Source organism: Cavia porcellus, unplaced genomic scaffold (genome assembly GCF_034190915.1).
Source record: "Cavia porcellus strain 051 isolate PalLab524CR breed Dunkin Hartley unplaced genomic scaffold, mCavPor4.1 scaffold_1, whole genome shotgun sequence".
Taxonomy (NCBI): domain Eukaryota; kingdom Metazoa; phylum Chordata; class Mammalia; order Rodentia; family Caviidae; genus Cavia; species Cavia porcellus.
In genome coordinates, this window is record NW_026947484.1 from 119,318,214 (window position 1) to 119,345,739 (window position 27,526).

The window sequence follows — 27,526 nt, forward strand, 5'->3', positions numbered from 1 at the left end:
TTTAAATAAACTTTTAAAAAAATGCCACAGACTACACAGATTAAATAATAATAAAAGTTTATTCGTTCTCTGTTCTTTGACTAAAAATCCAAGATAAAAGAGCCTTCAAGAATGGATTCATGGTAACATCTCTTCTCTTGCCTCACAGGTGGCTACCATTTCACTGTGTGTTTCTATTCCTTCTTTGTGCACACACAGGGATAGAAGACTGTAAGAATTCTTTAGTGTATTATATTGGAACATTTTCCTGTTCTAGCAAATAGCTGACACCCACAGTTTAAAGGAGGAGAGTTTAAGTTGCTTCTTGATTTCATAAGGTTCAGTACATAGTAGGTTTACTCCAAGGCAGGCACATCATGCCAGAGTGTGGCTGAGTGGAACTTCTTACTTCATGGTAGCTAAGAAGCTGACCACAGGAGGAGTAACACAAGAGATACACCTTCCAAAAGGATATCCTAGTGCCCTATCTCTTCCACCTGGCTTTCACCTGCTAATAGTACAGTCATCTAGCAAAATCAGTGAATTAATTACTAATGAATATATCAACTCATGATACAATTACATCTCCAGGAATATCTTAATATGGTGAAGTTGACAATTAAGATTTACTGGTACAGATACTAATCCCGTGAAGAAGTTCCATCATTATATGTCTCCAAAATTTAAATATCTTCTGAGAATCCTATCTCCATATACCATCACCTCAATAGTTACGATCTTAATACGTACATTTTGCAAGGATACAAGTAAGACCAGGAAAACACCTTTTAGAGACTTATGCCCACATATAGGCAAACTGTCACAATGAAATGCTTTTATGTGAACTCTACTGTTATCTTCCCCAAACTTGCAACAAATACTTAAATCTACAAAATCTACAATGTGACTGCTCCTTAGGATTGTTCAGTGTTCAACCCATACAAGCACTCACAAGAATACATTTTTGTCTACTTTGTCCTTGAGAATTTTTTTCAAAAGGTAAACATGAATGCTTTAAAAGTACATTAAATTTGCATAAATGAAATTTTTAATCTAAAATTACTAGAAACAATGACTATCTTAATAATAATCAGTATAGTTAACATGTCAACTTGACAATATACTATACAAAGAATAGGGGTGATCAGACTTTCCCACAATTGTCTTTTCTTCAAATACATCTATGAGTAGTTAACATGTTTGAATTACTGTCAGAAGGAATTAATGTAATCCCAATAGTTACATTAACCTTTTCCATCCAGATTATAAGCACTCCTATTAAGAGCAGGTTGTTTTGTTTTTGTTTTTGAACATTTTATGGATAGAATGTTTGCTTTTTTGTAGCATTTTTCTTGTAATTGTATTGGCTCCTTTAGTGTGTTTCTATTTTAATTGCATGGAAAGAAAAAAATACTCAAACACTGCAATCTGAGAGGTGAAAGGGAACTCCTACCTTCTTGTTCTTAATTATAACTTGCCCTCAGGAATAGAAATCATGGTGGCATAACTGGAAACTGCTTATCAGGTACGGAATTAGTGAATATGAGAGAAGAATGCAGTGATGAATTATGGAGAAAAAATAAGGGGTCGTTTTCTCATTTGCCTGGAAATGTAAGAAAATAAATTTAGGTAAAAATGACAAAGAATTGTGTTCTTTAGCAATTAACAGAAAAAACTTTAATCAAGTAGGTGTTCTATTTATTCCATATTGCACACACAAAAAGATTCAAAGAACTTAACCAAAATGGTTTGATTTTACTGTTGTTTAGTGACTCAGTAACTATTTTTTCCTGATGATGGAAACATACAGGTGTTTCATCACTGTGAGTGTTGACAATGTATTGATGTCATCAATGTCAGTGATATTTCTGAATACACACTGAACTGAGATTATTATGAATTTACCTTTGGATTTCTTGTTAAACATGAAAGTTCGTATTAATTTCTTTTTTAAAATTATCTCTTGAAAATACTCTTGCAAAGTAGCCCAAACATCTCTCTCTCTCTCTCTCTCTTTTTTTTTTTTTGCCTTTTTTGTTTTCGTTTTTATCGGTACCAGGGATCAAACTCACGACTGCCTGCTTGCAAGGAAGGCGCTTATGCCGCTGAGCTAAATCCCCAGCCCCGCACAAATAACTCTTGCAGAGATAGAAAAAGAAAGAATTTATCTCCTTGACTCCACCAATCACTGGTTTACTTAAAAATGTTTTTGCTTCTTCTCCAGAAGAAAGTTCAAAACATAACTGAGGAATGAAAAAACTGAAAGACACTGTGAACATTTTAAATGTAGTTTCAGTATAAATGATAGGTATTGATCTGCAGCACAGCAATATGACTCCACAGGAAACCCTTATATTATACAATAATAGGTGCATTTTTTCTGCCACATTTGACTGCTTTTCTTTGTCAATACTACTGTAATACTTGTTAATATCTATATGTTGAGAAATGAGGCTGTCTCTTACTAAAGTAATTTTAAGATAAGAGCTTTCATTATTTTCAAGAGCTAATCTAATCACTTAGCAATTACATGTTTTACACATTGAAAACCAGGTAAAAATGTGCTACCTAAAACAACAGAACAACAATTAGGTCAGCAGAAACTAAAAAATCTTTTATAGGAAATACAATTTCTTTTTCATATCAATAACATCTCTGTTCCTGTTAAATTATGACGTATAGGGAAAGTAAACTGATTTTGATTGCTTATTTAATGTTAATTAATGTATCCCTTTATACTTCCTTAATTTAATTTAAGCTACAAAATACAACTGCCAACAATCTATTTTTTGTCTCTTGCCAATAAATATTAGTATTATCTATAATTTAGTGTTAGTTTTCATTTACACAATAAAAAAATACTATTTGAAGTACAATTACCATTTTACCCAAAATTTAGGTTACATTTAACAACAAAAAATAATGATTTATTTATTGTATTTCTTCCTGAATCATACTTTGTCATTCTGGATGTCTTTATTTACAACTGAAGCATGTGCTTTAGCTATTCTCTTGAAGGTAGGAAATTTTGTGTTATTGTGCATGCTTAAATTTCTTTGTTACACTCTTTCTAAATGTTTAACATTACTTTGAGTTCTACTTTCCTTGCACTTTGAAGTTATTTTTTAACTGTCTTCTGGCCTTTCCTAATGTTAATGAAGTCTGCTATCAGCCTGATTGTTCCTTTGTAGATCAGCTTTTATCTGCTTGATCCCAAGTTTCCCTTTGTCTTTGATATTCTTTGATTCCACTACAAAATGACCAGATAAGTATAATCTCATTTATTTATATTTTATTATATTTTCAATATGAGGGAACTTTGTTTTCTTCAGCTACAGAAAATTTTCAGACATCATTTCAAAGATTTCTTTTATTGAGACTATTATTTCTTACTAAAATTCTGATAAGATATATGTCAGAACTTGATTTTTCCATGTCATTTAAATTCTTTTGAATACTTTTCTTTCTTTCTCTGCTGCAATTCATAGGCTTTCTTCTTTCAGTTAATTCATTTCAACTTTGCCTATGTCTACTCTGTCTATGTCTACTATGTATAGTCTACTTTGCATACTTTCTATTTTTTATTGAATGATTTATTTTATTTGATGACAAATTTTTTGGGATTACATTTGCAAGGACAAAAGATACAGAATTCTATGTTGTTTTATGAAAGTCATGGAATAGTATTAAATAGTAATTCTAGAGAAAAAATTCCTATAATCAGGCTTTAAAATGTATGAGAGAAAGGATGTCTCTTTATTTTCATTCTGTTCTACTACCTAAGTGAAGAGTTGGCACATGATATATTTTCAATTAATGTTCTCAGCATTGGACTAGATATAAACTAATTACTAAATTTAGAAATATATGTTATAATTTCAATAAGTGTCTGCACTGATTACTCATAATTCAAGCACAATAATTTTGTGGCATGTTAGAATGATAATGTAATACAATTTATCTTAACACATATTTTGTGTTGGATGATAGTTTTATTAAGCAGAACCAATAATCACAGTTATTCAGTTATAATGGCTAAATATAAATGGTCTTATTTTTCCTAATTTTAATTTTACCACTTAGAATATGACTTTCTAGAATTGTTAACATGTTTACACTTGACAATTATAAATTTAACAATCACTGCAAGTATAAGGCAGCTAGAGGTTAAGTGCAACTATTCTATATATTTGATACAAAACTATTATAATGTCTTGCTTCCCCTTAACTAAACTTGCAGACCAACAAATTTAAGTAGATTAAATTACCATTATGTGTTGGAGTCTTAAAATTGAGATGAAATCACTTCTGTTTCTGAGATGCTACCTTTCTGATATCTGTGTTTCTTAGTATAAGAATTAATAATAAAATTAGATAAAAGAAGGACTTCCTTCTTAATAAGTGGATTTTTACTTCTCACAATTGATTACAAAACTAAGTTGGTTGTTATCTTTAACAGGTATTTTTATCCTAAAGTGAATATTTTTAGGTAGTAATCATATTATTTTCTGTCCCAATAGAAACAAAGAGTCATGAAAATTTGTATAAGGGAGGTAATGAGGTATTTAGGGTTGCATATACTTCATGGCAAGGAGGATTTATAACGACAAATATTAAGGCTCTTTTAAGCAACATCAATTATCTGCTTAATTTTGTATAATTTTTGAGCATCCTTTCATGGAAATTTTTATACCAATTTTACACTGATGAGAAAAAGTATGGATACATTAACTCACACTCCTTCTATTTGCCTGGCTTGAGGGGAGACAAAGCTTAAGCTTTTCTCACATCACAGATTTTACAATCAGCACACATTCCTAAGGCTCTGGATGTCTGTGAACAGAGACAACAGGTCAAAAAAGTTCAAAAACAGCAGGTTAAAGGTCGTGTCAAATACAAACTTCATCAGCTTTATATTATTGTCCAGGGACCAGCATGCAACAATTGCTTAGAATTCAAGGGAAGTCATCTCCTTTCAGCTTCTGTCAGGGGCACTATAGGTGTCTCCTGTTGCTTTTGAGTAATAATTCTTTTTCATCTATACATGATTAAATATAACTTTCTTCTATAAAATTTTTGCCTAGAAGAACTAAAGATGCATTTTCAAGTATTCAAGGATGTGTAAGAAGAAATCAGAACTATTCACAGATATGAGCATGGATTATAATTTATGATACCATTATGTAATTTGTTATTTTACTTTATACCATTAACTTACTCAGTAAGTAACAGTGAGTGCCAGACCTGTGTTATGCATTAAGGTAACAGAGAAAATATACAGTCTCTATTCTTATAAAGTTCATGTCCTTTTAGAGACAAAAACATATACAAAACAATATGGTAAATAATAGAAATCCTAGGAAGTTTTGAGCATATAGAAAATGAGCCTTATAGCCAATCTTCAGTCATCTTTTGAAATGACTACTTACCATGATTGACTTACTTATGTGTATATCAATGATTTAAAACACGTATAAAAATATATTTTTTATTCATTCTAGATTTTGACCTTTGTTTCCAATTATGTGTAAACAGGGAAAGTCTATGGATAATTAAAAAAATTAAGAATGTGTTATGATTTGTGTCTGTATGTCCCCCCAAAGCCTCATGCAGTCATGGAGGTGGGCTTCTATAGTTTGTGATTGATTTGTGGTCCAATACTGGGATTGTGGGTGTGAGTGCTACACTGAAGTGGGTGTGGCATACACAAAATGTAAGGGGCAGAAACAGTCTCCTCTCCATGCTCCTCTCTTTTTGCTTTTGTTGTTTTTTGCCTCCATGAATTGTTGCCCTCTGAAAGTGCCACTCTGTCTTGGAAATAGCCAAGTATGGATTGAAACCTCCACAATCAGAGAAAAGTCAAGATGCACTGGTTGGTCCTGGAACAAGTAATTTAACCTAATACATATTGGATTATGTATGTTTGTAGGTGTATTGATAAGATATACTGAGTTACTCTTTTAAAATGCTTTTAATTAATTATTGAAAGTAATACTATCATTTAACCTAACAGTTATTCAATTTCTGAGTTATTGCAATCTATTAAAACTTTAGAAGCACTAGAAAGTTGTTCCTACCCATTAATTCTGCCAGTTTGTCAAAATCTATAAGATAAACTGAAATAATTGAATAGATAGAGTATTTCTGTTAATATACCCTGAGTAAATAAAACTCGGTTATAAATTATAGTTACATGAAATTTCATGTTTTACCAGAGTTTGTAAGTCGAATAGTTATACCCATTGATTAGTATAAATGATGCAAATTGAATGAGCTGTAGAAAAATCATTGGGCTATATTTTCATTATTTGTATTTATAGGAAAAGTGTCTCTTTGTAGTCAATTCTAAAAGGTTTTGCTATCTTTAACACCAGACATATTTTCACTCCAAAATTTAGTTTGTAATCTATAATTTAAAGATAATAGCTACTAATTTAGGATTCCATTCATTATGTTACATGAAAAACTCATACTCTAAATCAGTGATAGGTCTTCATGCTTGGTGACAAATCTTCAGCTACATCATGATTTCATCATTTTAGCACATCTTCATACAACATTCACCAGTGGCATTTAGCGAAAAAAAATTTTAATGATTCCTATCCAACTTATTTTGTGAGGATACTAAACTTGCCTGTTAGCCTTTGGGCAGGCCTATGTGAGCTCATCACTCAAAACATGTGAGTCTTTTTCTATCAATAAGCATTGAATCTTACTAAGCATTTTCTTTTTTTTTTCTCACATTTTTGATGTTGAGCTGTGGCTCACATTTTGTTTATAATCCACATACTGAAAACAATATACTAAGCAGAACTTTGGCCCATCTTCCAAGATTGAATAAGGTTACAATAATATCTTATTTTAAAATTAAACAGTAAAAAGATACATTATGTGACATCATATGAACAGTTCAGTTTAGCTGGTCAGAACTTGACAATATTCAGGTTTGTGTATTTTGTTTTTTCCATGTATTAATGACAATCTGATGGAATCTTTTCTCACTGGATTTTAGTTTTGTTTTATTTTAGGTTCACCAACTGACTGATGCTGTAACTTCAATTTGCCAATGTATACTGTTGCTCTCAAGAGGAACCAGTTTAGAGTATTAGTAAATTTATTGCCAATCCTTTGCTACTCCTAAAACAAAGCAGTTGTGTAGATTCTTCACAGATGATTCAGCATCATCTTCAGACACAAATATCTACATTTCACATGGTACTAGCCTCAGTGTAAATAACAGAGACTATCAAGGGACTGTACAAATTATCAGGGGCAATTGTTTTATTTATAGAGTAAAACACAAATCATGTTTCACTTTACATTGTGACATCATAGTTAATTATGTTATTTTCTTTTTTTTTAAATGTTTGTTCTCTCCTAACATCAGGCATGACTACTCTTTTCTTTAGTATTCTTTCTCCTATGAGATTTTTTTACCTCTTAGTGACAATATACCACTTTTTATTATTTAGATAATACTAAGTATTTACCCAATTATCATTCAGAGAACATCAGAAGACAGTGAAGTTGAACAAATAGGAGAACACTGGAAAAAGATTACTTGGTAATTATGTCTTTTTTGGAAGACTCAAGGAATGACTTTTTTACTTGTCAACATATATATTTCATTTGGACTACTATTTTTCTTTAATTTTTCACAACAGATTTTTCCAGCTTGTATTTCGTAATCTTCTTTCTTCCCCTTTGTAAAGCTATTATGGAGGTGTGCAAGTGTGCAGGTAAATTTTATCTTTTAAAAATAACTACTTTAAAATTTATTAATGCATCTATTCACTTATTTAGAAGGAACATACTCTCACATTATTTTTGTAATTTTGCTTTTAAACTAATATATAATATTAAAGAGAACTATTAAGTCAAATATCTTACTCTTCAGTTCAAACTGAATAACAAATATAAATAAAATATCAGTGCTCCACCACAAAATATTAAAACAGAATAATTCATTATCTCATTTAAGCAATTAGTCATATATCATACAAAACCAACTTTTTGCCGGGGATTTCTCTGTATACAAGAGTAACACATAGTGTATTTTCTCTGGAAAGAAAGTTGATTATATGGATGTGGAAACAAATAACTCTAATCCAATGAGCTTAGGTCTTGAATAGAGGTATATAAATTTACTGGGAGCTGTCTAGCCAAATAGATAATCCAATCTGCATGAAAATGTGTATTATTTCTGTTTCAATTTGGAATGCATTTTGATTGTTTTCAGACAAAATTTCCTTTATTAACTTTTGTGTCCTATTATCTGATCTTTAAATTGGTTTAATTCCTTGTATACTTATTATCTAGGAGTAGGCTGAATGAAACAGCATGATGATAAACTAACGCATCACATAAGATTAAAATTTGTAAAAAAACTAACTTAAAAACTGAAATTCAATGAAAAATGAAGAGGTAACTGCAAAATCAAGAATGTGTTCATGGAAATTCAGTGTTATAAGCCTGGCACTGACAATCTGATTCACATCTCTCATACTAGCCATTCACATTGATCTGTTTGGGGAAATTTGACAATGATGTATTGCTAATAGGCTGCCTCTTTCAAAGGTTCTTGATAACATTTTAGCAAAGGGAAAAATAGTTCTGACATTTTGAATAAATGTTCCCCAAATCTTCTCTGCTGAACATCCTATTAAGTAAGGAGCCTCTATACTGTAAAAAAGAAGTTTACAGAGAAATTTGATTCAAAACACTGATTTTTGTAACTAACATTGTGGGAAGTCTTCTGTGCCTTTCATGGATTTAATTTTTCTGTTGAAGATGTGTACCTCTCACTGTCTACTGTGACAAAATTTTCTGCCACTCACAACTCCTCTTCAAAGAGAATGCACTATAAATAAATATATAAAATATTCCATAATTTATAGAAGACTATTTCTGAAGGGATTATTTATCATGTTTCCATATGAATAATGACTGAAAAATTAAATGCAATAATTTGCTAATGAAATAATTCTTTTTAATAGCAATATTATAAGCCTTCTTTTAAGTACAGTATTATTTTATTATAGCCATTTCAGCATAATTATTTTCTTTTACTCTAAATAGACACTTGAGAGCAGGGTTTGTATCTTATTCATTTTGCATATCTTTGTATTTCCAACTTAACACCAAATATATATACATGCTTGATCAATGTTGTTCAGGAGTGAATAGGATAACTTCTGAATGCTTGATGCTTCCTGATATCTATTATTTCTTTTATAAACATGTTTGATGTCAAACTGTTTCAGTTTGATTGTCAGCTTAATACACTTATTTATTAAATTAGACAAAATAGTCCTATGAAGTCCTTCTCTCTGTCCTATTTTTGTCTTAGAATATGAGGTCATTCTTTGTTGCATTATAGAAACAGTTTCTTAGTGGTTACTTTTCACAATTCATATGTCACCAGACACCACCAGCCCTGATATAATCTTTCCAACATTCAAATATGACTAGGTCATACTCATAATCAGAATTACTCAGTGTCCACCCTTTATACTACCATGAACCTATCTTTAAATGTTGTTTTACTGAGACATACCTCCAGGAAAATGTGTCTTTTGATTTCTATCCCCCAAGTGCCTCATACAAAGTGTTAATGAAATATTTTAAAATAAATGCTGAATGACTGAATGGGTGAAGGTGGCTATTTTTGGTCTGCTTATACCACAGTTTGAGAAGGAAAATAGAAATTTCCAACTGAGCTCCCTGAAAATGGAGATGGGTATTTTAGAAATGCATTTCTCACACTTGTTCAAAAAAATTACCTGAGATGCAACTTTTCAAAGATTTCTGGAGATAGATTTTTAAATAATATGTGAGAATCTATTTTTCCCAAATAATTGCTCTAATAGAGCCTCATACTCATGCAGGTTTGGGAAAGATCTCTGAAAATAGTATTTGCTATTCAGAAGGCTGAATGGTTATGTGATATGGGATATAGACTCTGTCTCTTCCCCTGAAGTTTGGAGTACTATGATTCTGGTGGAGTTGCTGTTTATAAATGTATAGAAGCAGGTTAAGAGACTTAAATTTTATTTAAATGACAACATAGGGGTTTTGAGATAAGTGTCTGAATCCGGGTTCACCATATCTAGAGAGGCATGCTTGATTTTTAATAATACTAAAGGAAACCTTGTTGTAATCCTCAAGTGCTTTCATTCATTTAATAACTATTTGTTGAATATCTATTATTGGCCAGGTGAAGTTGTAGATGCAGAGAATGTTAGTAATAACCAGCTACACATAATCTCTGCCTTCATTCAACAGATTTTTCACTTTTACCATGCCTTCCTCAAGCACTATCTGGTGACTAAGAGCTGTTTTCATAGCTACTTGCTTCTCATCCATAATGAAAACAATCACCTCTAAAAGGGCTACATTATCCTTGTCAAACAAGTGTCCACATTGTTTGGTTTGACTAAAAAATAAAAAAAAAATTTCCACATCTTCTGAAGATATAATAAATGGTTTCAGATTATCAAGCATTACTTTTCAGTTATGAAACACATTTCTGTCCTTGACTGAATTCACTTTAGATGTACTCCAGAGTCCTTGGATATGAAATTCTCCAGTTTTCAGTGGATATGCTCTGTAGCTCATTTTTAAAAATCTTTCAAACTGGACATTTTTCTTCTCACTTTGATAATCCTATATATGTTTCAAGCTGCGAAGGCAGGATGTTCAAATGGAAAACACTGTAAACTTTGAGTATCAGATGATCTGAGTTTGGAACTCATTTAGTAGTTGCTAAACCACAGACAATTTACCTACACTGTGATTCAGTTTTCTCAGATATAACAATGGGATAATAATTCCTACCTCACAAATTGTAAATTAAATGAGATATAAAATACTATGATAGGACATGTTCCTTTTTTACCTATACATTAAAATGATTCAGTGACTTATTTATATTCAATGATGCCAAGAAACAGAGATTTTCAATAACTAACATGACTTACAAAAATATACTTATGGCAACATGGAATTACTTAAATATGTAAACCGGAATTGTCAACTTTGAAAACATTCACTGTTTCTAAGACGTGATGATCAAGGGACAATATTTTCTGCTATTACTATTTTTTAAGACTTTGTGATAGTGAAAGCTTAGATTTCTTGATGTTTCATTTTTATATTACATTATTATCACATTAATGAACAGATTATTGCACACATATACAATTTAAATTGCTACATTTTCTTATGGAAATTCTTTTAAAGACAAAGTCTGCTAAATTAAAAACAAAGACACTAAAATATGTTGAAATAAGCTCTACTCATAGATAAAACTCTGCACATAAAAAACTGAACCCCAAAAACATGCATGAGTTTTGGCCTTTTTGGCAAAAGTTTGTAAACAAATATGCTTTTAAGCTTCAATAATTTTCAAGAACAGTAAAAACCCTGTGATTTATTTGAATGTATTTTCAAATATCAGAAGACATGTATTGGGCACTAAATGTGAATTAAGAAGCACGAGCTCTTACAGATATTTCCACAGTAAATGAACTATTTTATTTTTGAGTCCAAAATTCTACCTATACTTATGTAGAAAAATAAAATCTAGAGGGCAATATGTTTTACTAATAGTGGTTTAAATGTCCATGTCATGGTACAATCAACCTTTTAAAACAGAAGGCCAGTATATGAAAATACATATCATTGTCTACCTGATTTAAGAGATTTAAAGTATTAATAGTTTCCTTTGTCTCATATCCCTGAAATCTAGGGAAGATGATCACATCAACCACAAATACACTGTTTTCAATTGGTAGAACAGAAAGAAAAGTCACCTCTCTTTACAGGGAATGTATGAGCTCTCTGTTAATGGATTTGTCTTTCTTTGTTAGGTGGATCATTCTAAATTAAACCACTAGCACTGAAGACTGCTACATACATTGTCCAACAACGTTTCCTAAATTCTTACACATCATGGCACTCATTGAAAAGAGAATCTGTACACCACACTGGGACAAAAAGAGAGGGCTTCTTCCATCAGAGGCTGAGTGCTAGGAAAAGTCTGGACTGCAAGCCTGACATCAAACACCCGAGGAACACAGGAGCCTCCTCTGTTACTCATAAACCTGCAGCCTGTTTGCACATCTTGAGATATATTAGCATACTAGCTATGAATTTTGTGTTTGACTTGAAAGAAATTAACTTTAAAAGCACTATATTTTTTTCCTTTGAGCCTAAATTTTAGCAAAAGATATTTCCATGTTTTGCATTCTATTTAGCTATTAACATTAATTCCAATACTTGTGATGTTGAGAGCCAAGTATTTGAGCTTTAGGGTAAAAATAAAGCAAATAAGCAAATGTGAGCCTGAACAAATTCATTCAGATTTTTAACTTCTCTGAAATTTTCAATAAAATATTTGAGGTTAAAACTAGTAAATCAGGATGGGAGATTCAGTTCAGCAGTGTAAACACCTGCCTGCCAAGGTTTTATCTTCATCAAAAAATTAATAATAATAAAAATAAGTAAATAAAAAATAGTGAATCAAATTTCTGAGTGACTTTATCTAATTAGAGTTATAATTAATGGTTTGGGGAAGAATGATGTGCCTGTGCATGAATATTTTGAAAAAAAAATATTACAAGTAAAGTTATTCAGGATCAGAAATACTGTAAATATGGTAGCTTAAAACTGTAATGTTCAATATTTTTCTTATAATTTGTGATTAATAATGATGATCTCTAAAACAAAGCAACATACTAACCAGTTTAACTTTGAAAAGAAATGTTTTTAAAGGAATTAGAAAGATGAGAAATATAGAGACAGATATATAAAAAGATAAACAGAGAAACATACATAAAAACTGATTTATCAACTTTTTTAGCATGATCAAAATTTAACAATTCTTCCTGTATAGAAATCATTATATGTAGCTTTAATCTCTTCTACTAGAATGCAATTTTATTTTCTGTTCTTATGTCTTGAAGAGAACAGGGCCTCAAGAGCATAAGAGAAGTAAAGGACAACCAGCTTTATGACCACAATTGAGTAGTGCTGTCACGAGTAAAAACCAAAAACTGATGTACTGGTTTAATTGCCTTTACATTTTGAAAATGGAGTCCAGTAAAATTTTAAAAAACAAATGAAAAATGAAGCAAAAATGCCCTCTGTTTCTCAGAAAAAATTGATCATAGGTCTGTCACTCCATGATGGATTTAGTCAACTGAATTTCTACCAAAAGCTTTTAAAAACAAAAGCAAAATCTAGAAGTTGTATGACATCACTGTGGTATCAGTGTCCTGTGACCCTTTATCAGTTGACCCTATGTTCATTTGACTTTATTAATAATCCTTGGTATATTTTCTGACATATTACGCTGCCTAGACTTCCATAACAATCGCTTTGGTTTTGAAAACAGTCTCTTTGCTCATGAGGACCCATTTCACCTGTTGGAGATTGAGATCATGCAGCACGAATACCCTTTGAGCTTTCTAATCTTAACACCACTGTGAAATTGGATCACAATTACAGAAAAATACCCAGTCTGTAACCATTTGTCTCAGACCTTGTAATGACAGCTCTTGTACTTGAAATTACTTATAGACAACTGTTCAACTTCAAATCTTTTTTGAGGAATTTACTAAAGTACATTTGAGTCTTATCATTCTCTTAAAAGTAGCAGGAAGTTTTGGAGAAACTGCTGGTTTCAATATATGTGTTCCTCGATTCTATCTTTTGTTTTTGGTTTCAGATGGATAAATGGGGTTTTTCTGGTCCCCATAAGATACAATGGATCCATTTCCGCATCATTTTGGAATGCAGAAGACATGAAGGTATTTACTAACACTTGCTAACACATTTACAGTATTTCTGATCCTGAATAATTTTATTTGTAATAAATATATTTCAAAATATCCATTAGTTTTTAGAATTTCAGTACAAATACTGAGTTGACATAAACATAAAAAAATGTGTACTAAATATTAAATATATAAAAAGTACAGTATACACTACTGTTATTCTACAGCATTTAGGTAAATAAGTGGATTTGGAATTCTGTCATGTATATCTTAGAAATTATTATTTTTCTCACATTTTTCCAAACTGAAAATTAAATAAGTTCTCAATACTTGTAAACTTGAGAGGAGGAAGGCCTGTGTGACACCTCCAGGTCTAGAGAAAAGATTTCTGGATACAAACTACACAAAGAAAACAACACTAGTGGAAAAAAAATGTATAGGATAATTAAACTCATTTGCAGAACACTTTCAAATGCTTATGCTAAACAATTTTGTAATTTTAAATTGATATAAGCTGTACCATGTGTTATGACTCTTTTAATAACAATCTCGTACCAAATATTAACAGAACGTGTTTTTTACAGGCATACAATTTTGACTATTTTCCTTAAATTACTTATTTGCACAATCATATAATTACAATACTACATTTTAAATAAATTTGATAAAACTATATAATTTGAAGACTAATTTGAATTAAATTATTTAGGTATCATATGAGTTGGGCTAAGTGATCTTTTTTTAGGGTGCAATAAGTTAAACACAAAAATAAACTTCAAGAAAAATTAAGCCTTGCTAACCAATTGAATTCACATGCCAATATCTCAATACATGGGCTAGTAAATAAACAAGTAAAACTTCAGAATAAATTTCTGATTATTAATATATTTTTGATCAATCGAACTCATGACCTAGTGCTTGCCATTCTGGTGCTGACACCGCTGAGCTAAATCCCCAGCCCTGATTATTAATATTATTGTTACATGTGTGGAGCTCTGTTCATAAACCCAACAAAATGAAGTACAGATGAGGGTTTTTTTTTTTTCTTTTTTGGGGGAGTTTATTTTAGGAGATCAAACTCATGACCTTGCACTTGCCACGTAAGTGCTTGTGCAGCTGAGTTACATCACCAGCCTGGAGGAATTTTTTTTTTTTTTGTATTTGCACAGTTTCCTTTAAACTATTATTAAAAAAAACATTTTGAACTAATATCATTTTTCAAGCATAATTATCACTATTATGTCTCAATTTTTCCCATGGAATGAATAGTTTACCTTTAAGTCTCTAGTTGTATACTAGGGAAACTTCTTCATCTATAAAATTATATTTCAATACAAGGTCCATACTTTAAAGGCAGGCAAAGAAAAATCCTGTTAAAGGCAATAATTTTGGGAATTTCTTTTCTTTCCATCCTAAGTGGTTCAATTGTTTTAGAAGTAAAGTCCAAGCCCTATGCTAAACAAAATCCCCTGAGTTGTCTAGCTATGAAATCTGCCTGGGACTCTAATTATACATTTATTGGTGAGAAGTTGTAGCCAGGTCAGGTCACCTTCAGGATTCTCAATCTACTGTAAGTTTGCCTCTTTAATGCAGTTCTGCCTTCTTCATTTGATGGGTGTTACCCACAAACAACACATGATGTGACCTGCCAGCTATTAACTGGTAACACTGTAATGAAACTGGAATCTATAATTGATATGAGTACAGTGACAGCAATATTTTAAAACATAGATAGTGGAAATTAATTGGTAAAACCTCTAAAAATCAACTTGCAGAATAAATCAAGAACCTTAACATATTTGTATCATTTGGCAATCTTGGGACGCTATTAAAAGAAAATTTCAGAATACTGATTAAAAGTTCCTTTGGGAGGCTTTTTTTGAGAGTAATGTTTATAATATTGATGATAGGGGCTGGGGATTTAGCTCAGCGGCACAAGCGCCTGCCTTGCAAGTGTGCCGTCTTGAGTTCGATTCTTGGTACTGATAAAAATGAAAAAGAAAAAAAAATATATATATATATAATATTGATGATAATAATGAGCAACAAAAAAAAGTGGGGAAATAAATTATAATATATCCATATGAAGAACAGATATAAAATAATTAAAATCGAATATTATTCATAATTTGAAAAATGTTTTTAAATGAAAGTACAATTGGAAGCACTGAAAAAATGATTACACACATTTATGAGGAATCATCTGCATGTAAACGCACATGTTTGCACTTATTTACTTCTATCTAAATATATTCAAAATGCATGACACTATTGTGTTGGTTAATTATGATTATCAACTTGATTGGGTTAAGAGATTTCCAAAAATGTTCCTATCTCAGCAATGGATGAATATATTTATAAATTCCTAGGAGAATAGGCTGTTAACAAGTGGAACACATTTGGGAGTCACTGGTGGCATGGCTTTGAAGAGTACATCTCGTCCCTGACTTCTTTTTCTCTAACTCTTTTTGTTTCTTTGCTTCTTGGCTTCCTTGGGGTGAGGAGCTTTTCGTTACAACATTCTTCTGCCAGGACATTTCTGCCACTCCAAAGCTCGAAGCAATGGAGCCAGTTGATCATAGATTGAAACCTACGAAACCATGATTCAAAATTTCCCTATCTATGGCATCTTTCTCAGATATTTGTCACACTGTAGAAAAGATAACAATAGCTTTCAAAATGTTAAGCCAGTCTATTCCTTATTTCTTCATACTTTTATATAAAAGTACAAAATTTTATAAAGCTAAATAAGTTTATTAATAATTGCAATAATATTTCAGAGACTCGGCTCTTGATAATGAAAAAGAAGTATACTGTATTTCATACAGTGATGTGCTTATGGGTAATAGTATCAAAAATACAATCAGATTGCCCTTGTATATTTGAAAATTCCATAATTTACTCTTGGGTGACAAACTGGATTACATGTGATAACTTGAGTCAAATATTTATTGTAAGTCATTGAAGTACATGGATTAGTATAAAATAAAATGTCCAGAGCTCCTTTTTTTCAAATGTGAAAGAATTAAAGGTGATTTTAGGTTTTTAAAAAATTTCAAAGGTATCAGAATAGTAATTAATAAATATTTAGAAAGCCACTTACAATTCAGAGGTAAACATTCTTTTTCCTGATAAGATACTTTGCAACATATACTCTAAGGGCCTATTTACAAACAATCCTGTCTTTGAAAAATTTCAATCTTTATGTTTGAAAATGAATGGGTATTTCTGGTTCATTTACAGCTTTCAAGGCCAAACCTTACTGCTGTAAAGTATCTTTGCATTTGCACTAACAATTATGTTCTATTACCACCACCAAACTTTTAACAGCAGAAAAAGAAGAATGAACTTAAAACCATAATTTGGAAATATGCATACTAATTTAACAATTATTTCAGTTTCTTCCAGATAACAAAGATCTACTGAAAGAAAATAGTTCTACGTGATGATTTTTAATTTACATCTCACACTTTGATCTTTATTTAACAATATTTAACGGAATAAATATAGGCATGGCATAATATTTATGAGTGAATTACATTAAGTTAATGTGTATAAAGTCTGCTTAGCACTAGACACATGATAGTATCATGTTCTGAGCATAATAGCAACAAGCTGTAAAGAATATTTAATGAATGAAGGCATCCTCAGTTTTCTTCCTCTTCATTCCTTAATGGGTATCAAAATAAAACTTTAAATCTGCTCTGAGGTCTGGAAGATATTATTTTAAAAATAATTTGACACAAAAATTGAATTTAGTTTAATATAATTTTAAAATTTTCAGAGTAAAATAAATTCAGTTAGTAGGCAAAAATGCCATTGGTTTAGTTAAATTCAGGTCTCAATGAAATATGATTCTTATATATGCCTAAATAGTAACCCTGTATTGTATGTTTTCATGAGCGCAATGAAATTACTTATAAGCTCCTACAGTGGCACTATTGAGAGTTACAATCATGATGAATTTGCATGCAGAAAGCAAATTTCGTTTTTGCTGGAGTGATTTGACTTTCTTCACATGTGGTTACTACTTTTTTGATGGATGCTTAGCAAATAAATATATTACTTTGTTTAATTGTGCCTATTTTAGGAAAAGAATCACATTTAACAGGAGTTAGGGAAAACCTGGCTTATATATCAGTGTTGCACATTGTTTACCAAGATATTTAAATATTCGTCAAAATCATCTTCTAAATATACCATTTAGAAATCATAATAAAGTATAATTAATGCAACTGACATTCAGCAAATGTATATAATTAGAATTTTATGTGTATTTTAAATACATCATTTTACTTACCTATAACCAAAAGTGAATAATATATTTATCTTTGGGTGGAATTTTCATCAGGAAGTAAAAAATTAGAACCGGATATGAAGATAATATTGTGTTTCTTTGAGTATAATTTTTAAAGAATTTAATTACCCACTAATATTGATAGTTTTACTGGGAAGTATAAATGAAAACTAATTCAGATACTGATTTCTTTTTAAAAAGTGTAAAAGGACAGGAAAAATTATTTTATTTCTTAGCCAATATGCCACTGTTGATTAAAGAAAAACATGAGATTTCACTTTACAGTACAAAGAAGAGTGCCATCAGTGTGTCCTTTTGGTAGCAATCTAGCTGTATAAACCACAAAAACAACTGCATTAAAAATACAATACATTAAACCGGTAATTTTTCAGAGCTATGTAAATACTGTGGACATTTTAAATTCAATGATAAGCAGAATCAGCAGATAGTGACGCTTTTAAATTTGCTAAAAATCAATAATGGAGCAGTAAAATGCAATTTTCCTAAACCAGGCTATAACTTCAAGTGAGCTGAACTATTCTTGATGCAAGTGAGAGATTTTAAATAGGACTTAAGAAAATGGGTTTAACATTGCTTTACTTTATTAGCAGTTCAGCAATATAAATGTGAAATGCTTTGAATTAATCTGTATTATATTTTATTAGCTCCAGAACATCTATATACATATTTTATGTTCTTTTCAGAAGGTTAAATAATATTACATTCTAATTATTATTTGTAGATGGTGTTTGTTTTTCTCATAATGACCAGTCAGATATTGGTACTCTGAGTTCAATGAAAAGAATCATTTCATGTTAAGTAGCAGTTATTCAGTATGCAGTATATCTCTTGCTCTCTCAAAGGGAAAGTTTTAAATAATTTATGGTAGATTCCTTTGTAATGAGGCATTCTTTTTTATGCTTTGTTATGATTTTGTCACTTAAGAGGAAATGTCATTAAAGGATCACTAATCATAGCAATGATTTTTATCAATAACGCATATTTCATCTATATATCTTTTAATGGGTAAGTGAATATCATTCAAAGCTCTTGGGCATTTAATTAAATGCCAAATTTAAGAACTGTGAGCATATTGATGCATTAGGAAAAACAGAATTCTGTCCTTAAAACAAGACCTAGGTGAACATCTTTTTTTTTTCTTTCTTCCTCATTAAAGATTCATCTAAAGGTTTTTTTTGAAGGAGAATTATTTGAGAGCTGTAGTCACTTTTTTTTTTTTATTTCCCAGGGTGGTAATAAAGAAATCACTCAATAAAACACAGTTTTCCTTTTCTTCTGTGTTCAGTACTCCCTCCTTGATCAGATGCAGCTGTTTTCTTAAGGGTTCTTTCAAAAATGAAGAACATGAATTAAAAAAGAACAATACTTCTGAAGAACCAGCAGATTTTAATCATTTAAGTCTATTTCTAAAATATACAATCTTACAGTAACAAAAATAAAAATGAAAATAACAAGGCTAAGTAAATTTGATTTTAACAAAGAGTAGCCTCTTTAAAGCTGTCCTATTATGTTATCTCTCTTCTTCAATTTTTCCCATGTGTGAAATCTCTTATATCTTCTAGCACACTTGACTTATTCAGCTATTGATAGTTATTTTGTGCATTTCCTTTTATTGCCTACACATTTCACTGTTATACTATGTCAGGTCCTTTGTCAACTTACAGTGTGTGCAGCTTTTGTATTTGGTATAAATGTTTAGGAAGCATAATAAGCGATACATAAAACACAAATCAGAAACCTTATATTCTGGAGAAATAATTTACCAAAGTTTTGTGATACTCTCTCAAAACACTAGCATGTAAATTTTACCTGTTTTCCAAAGGGCAAGCCATTATTATTGACATGCTTCTGGCTTTATGGTCCCATGATGCATGAATTATTAGTGTTCCTTGACATTTTTAAATCCCTAATTCTATTGCCTTTGCCATACTTTCTCTTATCTATTATGGCTGGCAGAACCCATGTTATTTTTGCTAATTGGTTGTTTGGAGGGGTTAAATTCTTTTGTGAGTTAAAAAATTACAGGAACTTAGTTATTTCTGGATATATAAGACATTATCAAAATGCACCTATAAAACACTATTGTGTATGTGATGCTTATATGATACTTTATCCTAATATTGTGAACTACTATCCCTACTTCCTATTACCATTTAACAATAAAACAATATTATTGAAATGAAACTATTCATATTTTAATCTTTCAAAAATTCCAGTTAAATATTATAATGTATTTTTCACATAACTGGATATAACTGAATATTTACAATGCAAAAATCTAAATAGTTAGGAAAAATAATTAATATATTTGGGCTACAAGAAGGTATAGCATATTTATGAGGTCTTAATTTTTCAGGAAAAAGTGTCTATTCTTAATAGACTTCATTTTTAAAAATGAATATTTACTTGTTATGAGATGATCACATTTGAAACAATGATATATAAAAACACGTGTCAGACATCTGCTTTTTGTCAAATAATTTTTATTCTTTTATTTATATGCATATACTTTAGAATATTGTTCAATGTGGGAAGATATTAATGGAAAATCTTGAAACCTTCAGGAAAATAAATGCATTCCCAGTGTATGTTTAGAGTTTTTATTAGAGAATCAAAGGGAAATGCTTTTTGTTTCAATTTTTCCCTTCATACACACTAAGCCTACCTTGTCAGCAGGAAGCACCTTCAATTAGGAGCCTTGTAATGAAACTTGGCACAATTAATTGCCTATTAGTCTCTTATGCTACATCTATACTGCCAGTTATATTGTTAAAAGTGATTTTGGAAACTCACCTTACACAGATTGACTTCCAGTTTATCGAAGGGTGTAGTCCTAAATCCTAATGATCAAATGCAGTGATTAAACTAAAATATGAACCATATTTCCCAGTGTTCTCCTACTGCCACCGTCAATGTCCGGTTTCTATCCTTATCCCAAATGATCTTTCTGAAGCATTTCAATCTGTAGGACCAGTCTCTCTGTCTTCTGCTCTTCCCTACACCCCTGCTTTGTCTTTCATTCTTATTCTCCTCTCATTCCATTTTTGTGTAACCCTTTAAACTTATTTTCTGGACCTCTTTTTTTTCCTATTCCTTAGATTCTATTTTTGGTGCTATTCTTATTTATTTACCAAAGAAACATTTGTATTTATTTACATAATTTACTAAAAAACAGGAAAACTAAAAGAAAGGAGATTCAACAGCATGGGTACTGTGCTGAGAACTTTTATCTTTGAAGTGAAGAAACTTCATCAATCTATCCATCCAAGTAGATATCCGTGCCCACCTCTCTATATTTTTATTCTCCTGGGTAATGTATCTACATTTGCACTTTTGAAGTAATTATTGCACCTCTCCAGGTAGTCCATGTACTTAGAATTTAATGTTACACAATAAATTCTTTTTTCTTCGATCAAAATATCTTTTTCCCCTGCTTCTCATTCTTTAGTGTTACTACTTGTATTAATATTTTCTCAACTTCATCATTTCTAATTTATTGTATATCAGTCCTTTATATTTGCTTTTTTATGGAATCTATAATGAAAGCTCACCTATTTTCCTCACAATGATTTCTGAACATTCACTAATTGTTACTTTTTACATACATCATCACTGATCATCAATATCATGTTGGTGGACAATCCCATTTGAGTATATGAGAAATTAATATGAAGATGTCATTTTCAGATCCATGTAGAATTTAATCAGACATTTAGAATTCATTCATCTGAATATAAGTTCTTCTTCTCCTCCTCCTCCTTCTCCTTTTCCTTCTTCTCCTTTTCTTCTTCCTCCTCTTCCTCCTCCTCTTCCTCCTCCTCCTCCTCTTCCTCCTTTTTCTCCTTCTCCTTCTCCTTCTCCTTCTCCTTCTCCTTTTCCTTCTCCTTCTCCTTCTCCTTCTCCTTCTCCTTCTCCTTCTCCTTCTCCTTCTTTTGGTACCAGGGATCAAACTCAAGACATCATGCTTACCAGGCAAGCACTTAAATGCCGAACTAAATCCCTGGCTAAGCGTCCCTTCTTTACAGATTAACTTTTTGTTTCTATAATATGATGAATAACCACTATTAACACTTTTAATTTTTATTTATTTATTTTATAGTACTGAAGATTGAACCAGGCTCTGTGCACTGAGATGTCTACCTGGCCCTTTTAAAATTTTTTATTTTGAGACAGAATCTTGCTAAGTCACTATGATGCTGAATTTGAACTTCCAATCCTCTTTCCTCCACTTTACACTTTATTTTTAGATAATATCCACATTTCAAATGATAACCGTCAGTTATGCCAAGATGTGGCCACTAAGAAACTTCAAACCTGTGAGAATCCATGGGCCACAGCTTGAAAAACAATGTCTTAAGTAGAGATATTTTCAACTCTTCAGAAATACTTCTCTTCATATTGGAGAGTATGAATCTCATGAACCATGTCTGAATTATGATTGCATTGCTCCATCTGTATTTTAAACAGTTACTTTCACAGGGAAACTATTTCTCAAATGTTTCAAAGAAGTTAAGATTTAAAGAAAGTGAGGTATGTCTCCCAAACAGTGGTAGAAAAGACAAATTACTTTTTAATCAGGAGAATTGAATAGCATTGGCAAATAGTTGACATGAATGGAGATATACATGGATCTAAATTATTGGGAACATCTCTGACATATTTTGAACATTTCTCAAACATGAATTTTGAATTAATCAGTGGATAAATTAAATGCAAAAAGTTGTGATGATACATGGATAGATAAGTTTGGAAACTGGCTGTCATGGAGCTGAATTTGGCCCACAGATGCATAGTTTGACCATAACATTTATAAAAATCCTAAGCCAATATTTAAATATCTGGATATTTTTTACATGAATCCCTGTGTTTTCAGCTTCTCTTGAAAATTTAGAAACTCTAATGATATTTGGCTCATATTTTTACACAGCACAATTGGATAGCAATGAAAGCAGTTGTTCCCTCTTCCCAGGACATACATTTACTTTCTGGTTCAGCAGAGACTGCAGCAGACTAAATTCACACATTAACTCTACCTGCCTATCCCCTGTTGGAAATTGTATTCCTGGAATTATGACCAGGAAATCTGAAAAGTTTGCTTTAAAAATTACTATTTTGAATAATTCATTGTATGTCTTCTACAGTGAAGGGTGAAAATACACACTCCTAGATAGTTACTAATGCTGCTACAGATCCTAAGAGATGGTAAAAGTAGGAAGAAAATTCCCACCTGTTTATTTGGATTCATACCAAATTGATGATGGAGAAACAAGAGACTTGAATTCTAGCACACTAGCCAGTGGCAAATTTCAGCAACAGTGAGAAAACATGAAAGTCACCTACTATATAACAAGTAACAGGTATACAGTCAAACCCAAAAGCCCAAAAAGTTTTCAGTGAACAAGGCACCTACAATTAAATATAACTTTTAATATTCACTACCTAAAAGAAAGACAGGAGAACGGAGGTTAGGGTGGGCTTTTTGTTCTCTCTAAATCAATATTCTTTAAATTTGTGTAACATGTTACAGTTAAAAATTATAACATAATCAAGGCCAGTTATGGTGGCCTAGGGAGGCTGAGGTAGGAGGATTGCTGCAAGTTCGAGGCCAGCCTGTGCTATGAAGTGAGTTCTGCGCCAGCCTAAACTTCAGTGAAACTCTGTCTCAAAAAAACAAAAAGATAAACAAAGCAAACAAAACAAATTATAACATAAACAAACAAAACATAAGTGAGCCAACGTTACAATGCTTTGTTTCTGAGTTTTCCTGTCTGATGATGATGATGATGTTACTAAAATGGTACACTGGCTATTATTTTTAGTTATTATAAATCCTTACAGTTCTATAGGCTTCAAAGAAGTTTCTTCTTGAAAAAAATTGGCTATACTACTGTTTGTTTGGATTGGGACTAAACAACAGTAAATGACTCTTTCCAATGCTTTGATAAATGTTAGACCAGAGTACATATTAAAGAGTGGATCTGATTTAAGAGGACTTTGAATTACTAAAATTATCTTGGGAAATCTAGCTCAAATTTCTCTGATGTGTCACTCATCTTTCGGCAGCCCTTCTAATATTAGAGTACTTCACTTTTTCCGAAGCACTCTTGCGTACTGCTAACTTGCCTTTAGGTACTGAAATTAAATCAATTTTAGCAAATTTAGCCTAATGGAAGTATGAACAAGGTTAGCTTAAAAAGAAGGGCAACTGATTCAGGACTTTCCTTTCTGGTTCAGTGGTCCTAAGGCTGAGAAATATACTAGTTATAAGTATGTAAGGAGAGAAATATCATTTAGTAAGTCTCTAGAAATATGAGGGTTTTCATTTGTATTATTTCTTGGACATTTATGGAATTAACCATTTGAAATTTTATGAGCTGTCCAATATTGTATGGTGTTTGAAACGGCAACTTTGAGTTATTTTCTTTTCTGATAATATGGAGAATCACTTAATAAGTGAACGGGTAGAGAGAACATCTATCTATTGTGTGCAATGTTATTTTGCATCTCCACATATAAAAATTTCCTTATAATGGATTTAAACAAAAACCTTTCATTTGCTTTGTTTGTTGAAAGAAAAATTACCTTCATAAAAGAGTGGCACTGAGAGAGCCAAAAGCAAAAGTTATTAACTGCTGGTGAGAGGATTTCTCAAATGAGCGACACTTATGCTGCATGACATCTCTTTGTAAATATGAACATTTAAGTTTTCAAAAATTGAAAATTTCTGAGCTTGGGATGCAATTCAATAGTAAAGGTGTTGTCTGGCATGCACAGAAGTCTGTTCCGTTCCTGGTACCACAAAGAAAGAAAGAAAGAAAGAAAGAAAGAAAGAAAGAAAGAAAGAAAGAAAGAAAGAAAGAAAGAAAGAGTGAGGGAGAGAGAGAGAAAGAAAGAAAGAAAGAAGAGAGAGAGAGAGAGAGAGAGAGAGAGAGAGAGAGAGAAAGAACCCGAAAATTTCAAGAGTTTACCCTCCCTTATTAGTGACTTCGATATTTAATTTTCCAAATTTTGAACTATGGCTAATATTCAATTTACAAAAAGTTAAATTTAATCTTTACTTTGTCAAACAAAAAATATCCACAGAGTGCCTTTTCATGGAGATCATAAGATTAACACAAATCCAAACAAGATTCATTCCATAGAGCTTCCTCTCCCTCTAGATTTTAAGACCTCTATGTATGATCATCTGAATATGTATATTTCTTTTCACTGTTTTGACTTTGCATATGCCTTTAAATGGTTTTCTATGTCTAATAATGAGTTTTATTCCAGATTAAGCTTGGGTGACAGATTTTCTCTAGGAAACCTTGTCAAAAAGGAACCGAGTGCCTTTCCTTAGGACTACTGATGTACTCCGTACACCCTCTTACTCACATTTTCCACTGTATTGAAATTGTTCATCTATTCTCTCTACAACAGGTTTCCATCATTTGCATTTTAGTTTATTAGACTCTCAGGTCATGATTTTTTTTTTTTATTTGAGTAACTCAAAAACACCTGAAAAGTAGATACTCATGTAAATTCTGTTACAGTTAAGGAAATCAAGTGGAGGAATATGCACATCCAGGAGCGCGGAGTGCAGTGGGGTTATGAGGTAGGAACTGCACGAAAAAGAGGAACGTTAGCAGCAGTACTTCTCAGTACATTCAGAACATCAGTGCGCAGTTAACTGAGAGTTGGCAGTAAACTGGCAAGTGAGGAGAGCGCCATTACACTAAAAAATAAGCTTGCATTGAATCCAAGGGATACAATGGAAATTGTTCAATGGCAAGATGATTAGGTTTTATTCTGGCCCTTTCAAGGAATACTTGTCCCAGCTATCCAATGGAAATGGTTCAATATCCAGAGAAAACAAAGCACTTAGTATTACCTCAAATTAAAAAAAAATGTAAATAAAACATCTTGATAAATGAATAAATTATAATATTCAACTACACATGTAATTTTAGTTGTTTTGAAGTAATCAAAAAGAAATTATAACTGTGTGCTCCTGGTTTATTTTTATTACAATACTCATACTTTTTTGTAATTCTAAATAATAAAGAGAAAAGATCTAGAAAACATATTTCTTAGTATGATAATTCTTTTGGTTATGAAAATCAGATAAAACAAGAATATAATGTGGAATAGATCTTTGCCTTTGATTTTCCTTTAAATTTTTTCCTTTAAAATACAGTACCATTTTCAGGCTTCTCATATGAAACAATTACGTCTACTACATTAGTTCTTTAATGTTGTTTTATTTCCAAATGTTTAATTTTACCTAAGCTAGTTTCAGAATTTTTAAAGGGTCCCAGAAAAGAGCGGATTGTGAAGACTAAGAATGTCTCGATGACAACATCTCCAAAATAGAAACTCAATCATTTACCTTTTTGAGGATGTGTCTGAAGACAAAATTTTACAGTTTTACTGTAAGGAAAGGAAAACAGTTTATATACAATGATTGTATCACTAAATGTTATTATGTTTTTTCTTTGTTATGATGTGCACAAGCACAGTATGAGGTCCTGAAACAACAGCTATTAATTACAGAAATTCCTGCACTTTTTTTGGAAGTACCAATAACCATTGCATTGAGAAATTCAATGCAAGGGAAATGCCAGCATATGGAAAAAAAAAAAAAAACTACATAAAACCTCATACAAATGCCATGGGAGCAAGGAGGTAAATGCACTTGGACTAGTTTGAGAATTTGATGAATGTGTGCTGGAGATGATGTTATGCCTTAAGGGTGAGGTTAAAAAAAAAAAAAAAAGGAGAAGAGAATGAAATTCTAGGTCAGAGAGACAGCAGGAACCAAGACACAACTATAAAAAATACAAGACCAGACGAATTAAATCTTTGAACACACCATGTATGTTCTCGTCACAAGTTCTTCGTACTTGTTATTTTCCCATCTGGAATATTTGTTCTTTGGAGAGACAAATTTGTTTCTCTCTCATTTCAGTCAGCTTTCTGATCAAATGGGATATGGCACCTCTCAATCTAAACTCTCTATCTCCTTATACTGCTTTATTTTTAAAAGCAATTATTTTCACAAACTTATTACTTACCAAATCCCACACGAGGTCATGATTTAAATTTTTACAATAGGAAATGGATCTCAAGTACTGATAAGTGAAATAAAGAATCTGTTAATAACAGGTGAGCACACACACCTGAGGTACAGCTTCATATCCACAATTATTTCAAAATGAAAAGGATTTACTGCAGGAGATGTGTTAAAAGAATCCTGAACTCTAGGACAAAATCATGGACTACAGAGAAAAATAAAACTCTCATGCTCCGTTCTTTATCCTAAGACTGCACTGTCAGTTTCTTCAACCAATTCAGAATAAACCAGAAGCCTTACATATTTGTAGAAGTAAGAATTAATCTCTTATGTAAAAAGTTAAATCTGAATCCATACCAAAAATCATGCTACAACATCTAAATCAAAGTGTTTTTCAAC

The 27,526-nt window shown here is 31.5% G+C and overlaps 1 long non-coding RNA gene across 1 annotated transcript in view; it reads right to left on the reverse strand.

Annotated features, from left to right (window-relative positions):
• Positions 1–27,526, reverse strand: part of LOC134477302 (uncharacterized) — a 95,720-nt gene that overhangs the window by 37,132 nt on the left and 31,062 nt on the right. The window lies entirely within an intron of this gene.